Raw genomic sequence first — 12,093 nt, forward strand, 5'->3', positions numbered from 1 at the left:
CACGGAAAGAATGATCTATCGGCGAACAGCCACGGTTCAGAAAAACAGGTTTAATTTACTAGCACTAGTTACTAGTTAGTCCAATAGCCAATATTAATCTGATACGTTATTTAACTGTCAAAAGTCAGTCAGCGACATTGGCTATTATATTTTATTATTTTCTACGAATCATTGTATCAACGAATCTCAAAGTAAGTAACAATCGAGTATCCGTGTTTTAATAATCAAAGCATTTTATTCTGTGTAATTGTACTCTTTTGTGAACTGAAAAACATTTTTGTTACAATAACAATACTATGAATTTTCTCGCTAATGGTGGCTCTTTAGCGAAGTCATGCAAAGCTGTATTCAAAACTACTGCAACAATAACTGAAATGAATATAAAACCATTGGCATATCCAAACCCACCGACGAAGATTCTCAAATTCCCTCAGGTTACGTTAAAGGATGAACTGTACAGAAGACTTCCAACTGGAAATGTAACAGTACATTCGGGATATTCGAAAGCAATCGAAAGCATAAACACAGCTGGTGTTGTATTAACCTCTTCCCCATTCCGAAAATAGATTAGTATTTGTTTGCTTATCTAATGATTATAGCAAGAGCAATTTGTTACTTACGAATTTTCTTAAAATTGGAAGCTCGGAATTTAAAAAAAGTTTCTTAATATAATTGCCTGAAACATGTATTTATACAATGTATAAAATTATAATGTAATTATAATTTTTAATATATTTTTGCCTCAAGTCCCAGGTCTGAATGTTGTTACAGTGCCATCTGTTGAATATGGTTTGAAACGTTTGGTTATTAGTATCCATTCAAATTCTTATTTCTACTAACAGATAGCGTTGCAAACATTCTAAATCCTCTCTTTTTTGTCGAAAATGTTTTAAAATTATCTATAAATAAAAATTATATACAATTATATATTTTCATTATTTGTATCACACATGTCAAGTAAAATCTATTCAGATTTTATTACTGTTATGTCAACCGCTGTTACTGCAGACACCGTAATCCAATTTTTTTAGGTGCGTGTACATCGGCTGCTCACTAACATAATATTATACTTACAATAAATTAGATTCCAATATTGCTGTTTGTTAATTTCTCCCATACTCTCAAATTTACGAAGGCTCCTTCAAGGGCATAGCTATCGTGATGAACCTACCCGATTGCTTTTACAAAGCCAATACCCGTAGGGTACCGCCTGTTCCCTTAGACGGTGCAGACATCCCGTGATTATTTATATATTCACTATTTATCTAAGGGTATCTATGTTAAACTACAAGTGTAGGGCTTAGGGATCCGTAGGGCAGTGATGCTAACTTGGGGGTTTTCTCCCCAAATGAATCAAGATGTTCATGGGGTTTTTAGAGGGTACTTTCTTCAATTTTTTTTCTTTCAAATAACGCACGATACTATTTAATTTTTACTAATCCTCGAACGTTATCAACAAACTAATCTCAATATAAACTCCAAGCGTGGCTATAATTGAAATATCAAAAAGCTTTAATGCTTCGAAATAAAATTTATTTCTTACTACTGGAATATGCTTGAATGTATTTTAAATAAATATTTGAAATTACTTCTCGAACCGCGTATACAACATAAACTTTAGGTAACTTCAAATACCCCTTGAAGTTGGTTCTAGGTGAAACATTCTGTAGTGGCTGGCATCACTGCCGGATGAATGGATAGGATTTAAGGTTCTTAGGTTTCGCTCCCTCATATATAGCTAGGAATATATACATTTCTTATACAATAATTATTGAAGTGAAACTTCTAATGCGATTTCCAACAAGGTTGCGATAAACGTTTAACGGTCATGGGGAGGGGGAATAGAAAGAGACAGAGCGAGAGTGAATGCTTTCTATTTTCATTTCCACATTACGAAGTTTCACTTCTTCCGCGCGGAGAGACTCCACGCACTATTTTTTTACAGTATTTTGTCTGAACAAGCACTAACCGGTTGTTCAAGATTCCTTTTATACTTAATTTATCTAAAAGGTAAGATACCTTACAACAACCTTAAAGGGGGAAAGAATTTTACTTATTTTACACAGATGCAGTAGTCATAACGACACATTACAGACATTTTATGTGCCACAACTGCAGCCAGTTAGTATGCACACATAATAACTAATTCGTTATCTGTGATGCTGTACTGCAATTGCATTGTCAATCATCTTCGAGTAAAGCCCAACACGGCTACAGCGGTAACAAAACAACAAAATGTTGAAGTTTACGTTACGTTAGTTTAAGTTTACGTTACGTTAGTTTAAGTTTAAGATACATCTTAGAAAAAGATTACAATAGTAATATGTGAGATGCGAAATTTGTATCTTTGTTCAATAACATTTCTTTCTATATAGATTATCTGTACGATAATCGGAAGCGCTCATCGCTAAGGCTGAACCCATCCGAACCAGCCAAATCGTGCCCCAAGCGAAAATAGACTCCGAAAAAGTTAGTTGCGAGCGTTTGGTGGACTAGTGCCGAGGTAGTTCACTCTAACTTTCTTAAATCTGGCCAGACGATAACGGCAGATGTCTATTGTCAGCAACTACGAACGGCGAACCATGATGGAAAAGCTAGCTGCTAAACAACCAATGCTGGTCAATCGCTCTAGGCCACTGCTGCTTCACGACAACGCTAGAACACACACTGCACAACAGCACTCTACCAAATTAGAAGAGCTTCAATTGAAATGTCTAAGTCCTAAGGGACATTGCTCTGCTATTATTTTCAAAATTTGGATAACTTCTTGCAAGGTAAAAAAATTCAACTCTGATGGGGCAGGCGAAACCGCCTTCAAAGATTTTATTGATTCCAGTCCGAATGGTGCATATATAGCAATGATACATACTTTGAATAATTGAATATATTCTATTTAAAAAAGAAACTACTTTTTGTTCCTCCCATACAAAACGCCAATTTCATATGTAAGGACCTAATATTTAAACGCTTAAGTAGAAAACAAATAAGACAGTGCAACAGTGTCGACTAAGAACTTGTAATTTGACTACGATTTCAAAAAACGTTTAGCATCGTTTGACATTTTTGTTGTTGACAACGTGTTTAATATAAATAAATTATTTTGGTTTGGATGGTATGCATTCCTACTACAGTGAAAATTAAGCGTTTTAAAAAGCCAAATAAATTTAGAGTCCTAGTACCTACACATGTATCACCGGTAGGAACTCGTAGGCTTACCTTTCAAACCCACTCAACCATAACCGGACAGGCATAAAACAAGAGGTAACTCGAAAATCCAATGATCACAAATGCATCCCTCCCATGCATCGATCCGACACACACCGACGTGGGAATAAAACAAAATGCAACCCCCTCCCTAGTCTAGTCTAGACAACAAAGGCCAGACGGACAAACTTACATTTCCATAGGGTTAAGCTAATCTCGACTCTGTGCCGGAGCTTTAAGGTTGAAGTACGTAGAAGAGTAATACAGGAAGCAATGTGTTAGGTAAAGTTTAAACTTAATTGCGTTTACAGATTTTACGATACGGATGCTCGGTGCGAAGTGGAAAACTGATAAAGGATATATTCGACAAGGAAATTTTCTATCTACGGTTCACGGTGCACTTCGATTCGAAGAGGAATTATACGAAATGAGTCCCGCCACTCAGGGTATAACAGGGCATCGACGCGATATACATTAGGTACTGCGCTCTGCGGCACTAGAGGCTTCTGTGCGAATTAGAATATGTGTCGTGAGGAAACGAACTTATAGGTTGGGTAAATTTAACAAACACGGCGTTTAGCCTTCGAGCCGTGCCTGTAGAAAATGAAACAATTTAATTAAAGGTAAATTTAATAAAATTCATATTTAAGCCTGCTCTATTATAATTTTGAAATTTTGTCTGTAAATACATAATATTTGAATATTGTTAAAAATTCAAGAAATTTAATACTTTATACGGTAAGTCTGTATTTCAGTTAAATAAATATAAAACGATTTGAAAACTCGCCTCGAGCAGCTCTTCCTTTGCGTGTATCTTTCCTCCAGTTTCCTAATTAAAAATCTTGAAAGTCAATTAAACTTGTGCCCTGACTCCGCTTGCTTTCAGCTAATGAATTGTTGAAGATCAAAGTTCTATGGGCATCTAAAGTTTGAATTGGAAATTATTCTTTAACATTTTCGTAACTTATACCCTTGAGCAGATGATATCGATTAAACATCTTTATCGAGGATAATGACTAACTTCTTGCAAACTTCGGCCACAAAGGACAGAAAAAAGTGTTTTGTACTCTCGTTTTAACTGATCATCCCCTTAGTTATTGCTTATTTTAATTCCAGGAAGTATTCAGGTCAACATTTAATATATTAAGTAGGTAATACATTTAATAGCAATAGCACGCTTTTGCAGTTGTTAATTAATCACTTTTAGTAAACCATTTTCGTAAACGAATTCATTAACACGTTATACGTAGTCCAATTAAGTAAAGCTTATTATTTATATGTTAAATTATTCAAAAACTTCCTTTTAAATAAAAAAGAACGATATTTCTTAATTTTAAGGGACTTGTAATTGACCTTTAAAATACAAAGGTCTACAGTACAAGCGCTGGTCCGTGCAGTTCCGTGTGATATGGTGCGGTTTCGTCGCGTCGCATCGATCGACACCTGTAGCCTTTGTGACTGCCAGACTTCCGCCACACTCTATATTCTATGCTATATACTCTATGGAATTATTCACGAGTTACATTGACAGTTTTGTTTATGATACTAGAGATTTTACAGCACAGGAGCTTTGCAAAAACACAAAAGGGCTACAAACACTTAATTAATTGTCCTTTAAATTGAAGCGATGTATTAAATTTTTCTGGGACAAAAAAAAAGATTAAAGTGCATGTATTATTTATATAATTAAGAGCGACAGTTTTTACTTCAAAATTATCGTTTTCGGTAAAATGAGGTTATAAAATAAATAAAATGAATTTATTTAAAATAATTTCCATGATTGTTTGTACTTGTTACTTACGTAGAAAGTTTTCAGGCATATCTTGCAATTGTTCGTAATAAGTTACCAGTAAATAGTTCGTTTTGTTGAGATTAGTGCATAATTTTTAACACGACCGATCGCCACATTTGAGTTCATTTACTTTTTTATGGCTTTGGTTTTGTAATTGTTTCGATATTTGCCAATTTCGATAAATATATATATTATTATTTAGATAAATATAAATCGTGAGTATTTGGCAAAGTATATATAATATATATGTATAATATTATCAGTCCATTTTTTCACATTGTTTCTGTATTTATTGTTTCTTTATCCTTATAACTGACAATTGTGTGCCTTTTTGCATCTCTTTAAGTTAAAGGATGTATCGTCTGTCAAGGTATGTATTCATATTTATTGTTAAAATGGTGTATCAACGACCACCGAACCATTCGTTGTGGCACAGCAGTAGGGTTTACTTATATGTAGTACCTTACCTTATATCCTATATTATGTGTATAAAGCTGTAGTACTTTCTTGAAATTAACATAAACAAATAGTATAGTTTCCATTCTTCATTACTGTAAATGGTAGACAAGCATAGCAATAAAGTCAGACGCATAAATAAAGCTCGAAGCTTCCACGCTTTAAACCTAGAATAATGAGTGTTGAACGCAATTAATGCTTTCAACTAATTACTTGTGGGAAAGAAAGGTTCTATTTGGTTTTTACGTACTGCATCACATTTTTATCGTAACACTAAACAGCCAGTCTAATGGAAGAATTTACCGGCCAGTCTAGGTTTCAAGGTGACCTCAGCGGTAATCAGATTTTGTTTTAATTAGTTCAGTTTTGGTCATGGTACGAAAAAATACGATTCAATTTAGGATCTAAACTCATCAGCATCTCAACTGAACGTTTTAACAAAGGACATGGTAGATCCCCAGTTTTAGGTTGTCAATAGGCTCGCAATAAGAGTTCATTCTAGGCCCCAGGTACTTTCTTAACCATTAACAAAACATGTTAAAAATTAAAATCACGTAGAACATAGACACAACATAGACTCCGCTCATTCTCTTTGTAATCAGATTTAAAATTCATTTGGACAAACAAAAGACTTAATTTGGGAATTCTTAATTTTGATTAAAATATCTTAAGAGATTTAACTCGAACGTAGGTACGAAACGATTCACATTAAAATTTCAACCGCCAAGGGTTTAGTAAATACATCAATTTGCGAATACGTGAATTTATGTAGAAATGCAAATGTTTACTCGATTATGTGTAGATGTCGACGCAAACACGACGATTTATTTTTAACTTACGGAGACGAAGAAACCCGTTTAGGTACACAAAAAGAAAACGATTATCTTGAATGCGTACAATTTAAAATTTTACTAAGCATATACTGATTGATTTTAAAAACTAATTCATATTATAATTAATTCAACAATTTTCAATTGATTGCTTATGTATCTAATATAACAAAGAAATAAATAAACATTAGAATCGAACATTCTAACTTTTAAAAATCGTACATTGTTTTTGATTATAATTATAATTGTTAAATTTATAAGTTTAATTGAACCTTATTTACTAATAATCATAATACATTCGGATTTAGACCACATATAATTATTATACATTAATAAAGTTTTTTCCTGTTTAATTTACTGGAACCGTGGGAAGTTAACAATTTATTTAGAAATATCCTTATTATGGTACTTCTTGGTTGTAAAATATGGAAGATCCATTTTAGTTCTCTACATTAAAATACAACATATATACCTAATGATTCTTTAAACATATATAGACCGGAATTGATCTGCAGACTTTGAACCTAGGTTGTGTCTTTGTTAAGGTACTGCATTGTACTATATTTTAGTCAAAAAATAATAACAAATAAAAAAACTTGAACAAATTAATTTACGACAGTTTAAAGTATTTATTTATATCGTACGGTTATGAAATTTTTTGCTTGCAACTTGATAACTCAAACGATGCATGCTGTGTGTATAATGTACTGCTACTGTAGAAATATACTGCTTAATGGCCCATACCATAACGTATAGCTTTTAACAATATTAGTGTACAATAGTTTTATCCGTATTTTTTGTAATCATTTATGTAATAACTCTAGGTTAGTATAAGCGTTTGTCCTATTATGTAACTTGGCCGACATCTCAAATTTTCCGAATATAACTTATGTACTTCAATACCTTTTATTTAGAAAAATGTATTTCGAAAGTAATACGGGTAAATACAGCGTCATGCGTTTTATTAACTGCTACGGTTCTATGACCAACTTTTACAAGACGTGATGCGCTACGTTAGTATATATATTATGTTTGCTACGAAACTCGTAGCGTGCAAAAGCCTATGATGTGGTACAAATCAAATCAGACTTTTGTCTGTGTGTGAAGTGCCTTTTCCTGGCTTAGCACTGTACCGATGATGATAAATAGAGCATAATATGCTACACAGAGAGAATGCTGCATTCTTATGGTTTTTAAAGAGTTTATGAAATCGATGTAGTAGTGTTAGAGTTTTTTTGCACAAATATTACAAACATTGTCCTCTTTATAATGTTAGTATAGATATACGGAAAAAATCTTGGCATAGTTGTTCATTGTATATTATTTTGGGTAGCCGAAACATTTGAACGCAGACTTAACGGATTGAATTTTAATAATTCAAGGCATTCACTTCTAAACGTGTCACATGTCAGAGTGAAGTGATTTACGACTATACTCGTGTGCACTTATGTTGGATTGCTTACGCTTCATAAGCAAATTTCGTATTCGAGTATTATGGATTATGATTCAAACGCTTTAAAGATGCTAAGAATATTTTATAATTCCTTTGTGTTCACCCTTTTAAAACATTTTCCATTAGTAAACGCTATCTCCTAAACTACTGGTTGGATTATTTTTCAAGTTCCATCAATAAGCTTTTCTCGGAGCAACATTTTGGCTATAAATTATTAAAACTGAATATGGGAAAACATTACAATAATATTAAAAGATATTATTGATAAATATCTCAAAACCTCTTAAAAGCTACTTTTGACATTTTTAAAATTTGATTTGAACACTAATCGTCTAGCAAGCCGTGCCATGTCAACTTAATATATTACGCCCAAGCAGGAAAATATAATAATTATAAGTTAATGTTGACTGAATTGTTCAATTTGTTTAGCTCTTGCTAAATACGAATAATACACGGCACGATGTCTAATCTAATAAGATGAAAAATTTACATTCTAAGCAGAGATCGTTAATTCTCAACCGAACGGCGAATCTAGGCATTAAGAAATAAAATAATAGCCATCGGGATGAAATATAGATGTATAAAACGTATTTATGGAGGTTTGGCGTGTGGTAGTTAGAAATTTATTTCTAAAATGAAAATAATTTAATTAAAAGAGGTGAATTTTTCATTCTAAATTATTAATCTCGAATGAATGGCTAAAGTAAAAACAAGTAGTGAAACCCTTATTTCAACAGATTATTTTGTTAAGAGTCTCAAACGGACTAACATTAACAAAAAGCATTAAATTATAAAAATTATGTTCATAACATCAAAAATGTAAAAAAAATGTAGTAAACAGTATAAGCAACATTTTATGTAAATTTTCATCCAAAAGGCTTGACGCCTTTATAGTGAGTTCTGTTTAAAGGTTTATCGTAAGTTAAGAATAAATCGAAAATTGAATCCAAACAAGGTTTCTTCAGCGTGTCCATAACAGAGATTAATTAGAAACAGTTGCAATGGCTTTTGACATAAATATAAAACGGAATACGTTTATTTCTGTCACTACATCAATCTTAAAAGTTATAAAAATAAATAACTAAATATTGTAAACAATCAAAGTTTTGAACAATAAATTCTACAAATAACATTTCGGCAATAATCATTTAATGGCCCTTTTTTTAAATGGGTGTGTGTGCTGAGATATTATCTCATTCATATTCATATCATCAATATATTTAATTATGTTGTTGAATTTTGTCATTATTGCCAAAGTAGAGGTCTCGGAACAGCCTACTGCTTTATAAAACTGTGCCGACAGCACACGCAAGCTTTCAAGTTAAACCCATTTATATGCTAATCCCTAGAATAGATGCTGTTACCCCCAAGATGCAGATTTGCTCGTCAAGATATGTAACATTTTCAATGATTAATTGCAATCTAATACGAAAAATTTATAATTTTGTAGATTTCGATTCAATCTATTGTTAACCAGTTCTCTAAATTTAGACAACGTATACACTTAACGAAAACACTTAATTTTGCTACATTTTAATATTTTTTACTTTGTACTTGACTGACTTATCAGTATTTACGTCAGTTTATTTACAGAAAATTCTCTAGTCAGTTGATTGACGAGCCAAATACTCATTAGGGGCTCCTTTTTTAATCGCTAGCTACATGACGTTTGACAAATTGTCAATATATTTATTTACCTAGCTGATGATAAGCAGAATGCCTATGTCTGGTATGTATTTCATAATTTTTAAAAGTAAATAGGAACTAATTTCGGTTTTAAATGCTTTAGGTACATAAAGAAAGTCATTTAGACAAATTTTTAATACTTATTAGTTTAGTTAGAGAATTACGAATATTTTACGTTACGTTATGAAACGTAACGTATTTTATTATTACCTGTTATGATGTTATAGTTACCTGTTTTCTTTGTAATATAATTTTCAAAATATATACATACAACATGTTTCGGTAATTTTATCGTTTCGTTCTTCAGTGGTACTAAGGAATTGTCAAAATATGAAAACGCATTCGCAATGCAGGACTCGGGCGGGATGCACACTACATGGGCTTTTGAGGGTCTCCCAGACAGGAGTATTGATTTTGTGTCACCCTAGTTGAGGGTTGTTATTAAATATAAATGGCGTCGAGATGGCGATGCGTTTTTACGAGGGTACTGCTCAAATGAGTTTTGCTAAGCTTCTGTTGTTTGCTTTTTACTTGCCGGTATTGGAGTATGTTGTATGCCCTATTCGACGATTAATACTTGCAATATCTTTTCTATAATAGCTACGCGAGTGTCAATTGTCTCTGGTCTGGTCTCTCTCATAAGCTTAATCCTAACCCAGTGCCGGGTTTGCGAAGAAAACACATTTTGCATGGGTGGTATAATAATTCCTTAGGTATTTTAGTATCTTTGATGAACATACACGTTTTGGACAAAAAACCTTTGGATTTGTAAAAATTTATGTATTTTATCAACACAATCTAAGAACAGAGTTCTAGAATTAATTGCTTATAGCTGAATAGTCTACGGTACGCGTAATACTTCGGAACTAATCACAGCGACCATAATAATTAATAACTATCACTATACTATCACGTTGTGCTTACGAAGCGATTCTCTTCCCAATTACCAGGCCACAGAGGTTTCAATCGTTTGTAATAATGGTAAGTGGTAAATTTAACTTGCCAAAAATGTCTTCGGTCGCAATTCCCGCTGCACTTAACAAACTTAAAGCTATTGTGAAACAGATATTGGCCATTCAATAATAGGCTTTGTTGCGTATACATGAGGGCTGTTTATATTTCTTTATAACAAAAATGTATGACGTGGCTTGTTATAAAGGTTTGTTTTGGTACACGCATATATAATACGAAATATTTTACAACATGTTGTGTATTTATGTGTTATTATTTACTTAATTTAGGTTGACTTTAATATGTCTATGTATCATCATCAGCCTTTTTAGGCAGAAGACCTCCTCTATTCTTCTTCAACGCGACCGGCCTTGCACTTTTTGCATTAATTTGCAGCCTACATGCCATGTTGTCTTTTATACTGCCGAGGTGTTCGTTAAAGCGCGCTGTATGGCACGCCCATATCCAATTAACAACATCTAATTAAAGTATATAAATATAATCGAAATATATATTATTTGAAAATTATGTAACTGATAGTAAATTATTATTACACCAGTATAATCGTCGGCTTACGTATCGAGTCCACTCCAACAATCGAGTTATAACCTGATATGAATATTTAGTCGATCATAAATCGATTCTGAAACAATTTGACGCAAAACATTTGGTTGTAACATGAACATTTTCAAACGTCTGCCAGAGTTGTTTATTTACAACTTGTAAGCGATTTGTAAGTTCCATATAATAAACTATTGACTTAAAGTGCTCTATTACTGTATACCCACTCACATATTTATTGAAGTTTGAACCATTGTTTATTTCATATTTATAAAGCAAAACGCCACTTCGCAACAATATCGACAAATACAAAATTTCCAATTAAGCTTTTCGTGCTTTTCGATCTAACGAAAATTACTCAAGCTATTAAAAACTTATAAAGCCTATTAAATTATCTTCTTCACAGAATAAGTTCAGCAAGACTTGATCAAGCTTAATTTAATCTATTTCTTGTAATATTTCAGTTACAGTTTTGTTAAATAACTTTTAGAACTTTGAGAAGGTTTTAGGCAGAAATAAAATTAATGCCTATAAAGGTTTACGTGTTTATCTTTGAGGCAACAACACAACATATAGATGTATAATAAAACAATATATAGATAAATATATTGCGATATCAGTCATGACTTTAGCAAAGAAGTAGTAATATTGAGTCTGCCAGTATTCGCTGAGGAAACGTCTGGCCATATTAGCATAATGCCAAAGTCCATCTGTCTAATTGCGACGTCAAGTTTATGAATATTTATGACAGGAAGTGGAAAGATAAAATATTCCTGGCGCTCACAGTACATTGTTACTTCATATATCTCTTTTTACAAGAACTGCTTCAGACGAAAAGATTTTGGTATACTGATTGTACACTACAGTCAATTCTAGCTTAGGTTATAAAAAATGTTGTGCTATAATATCTCAATATTTAACATGCGAAAGTATGTCATACTTGGAATAACTAGTTATAATTATGAAATCATATAATTGATTTTGCGCACAGCGGTCATTATCCTTTGTCTGTCGTTTATGTAATGTTCCGTTTACCGGCCATTAAATGGGAATCAATATTCCCTTGCAACAAATCTCCCCAAATGTGGGGTGAATTTACCAAACAAACACCGAGACACCCCCACAACATTGTAACATCGTGAGTTACAATGATGTTAAAT

Source organism: Pieris napi, chromosome 8 (genome assembly GCF_905475465.1).
Source record: "Pieris napi chromosome 8, ilPieNapi1.2, whole genome shotgun sequence".
Classification (NCBI taxonomy): Eukaryota; Metazoa; Arthropoda; class Insecta; order Lepidoptera; family Pieridae; genus Pieris; species Pieris napi.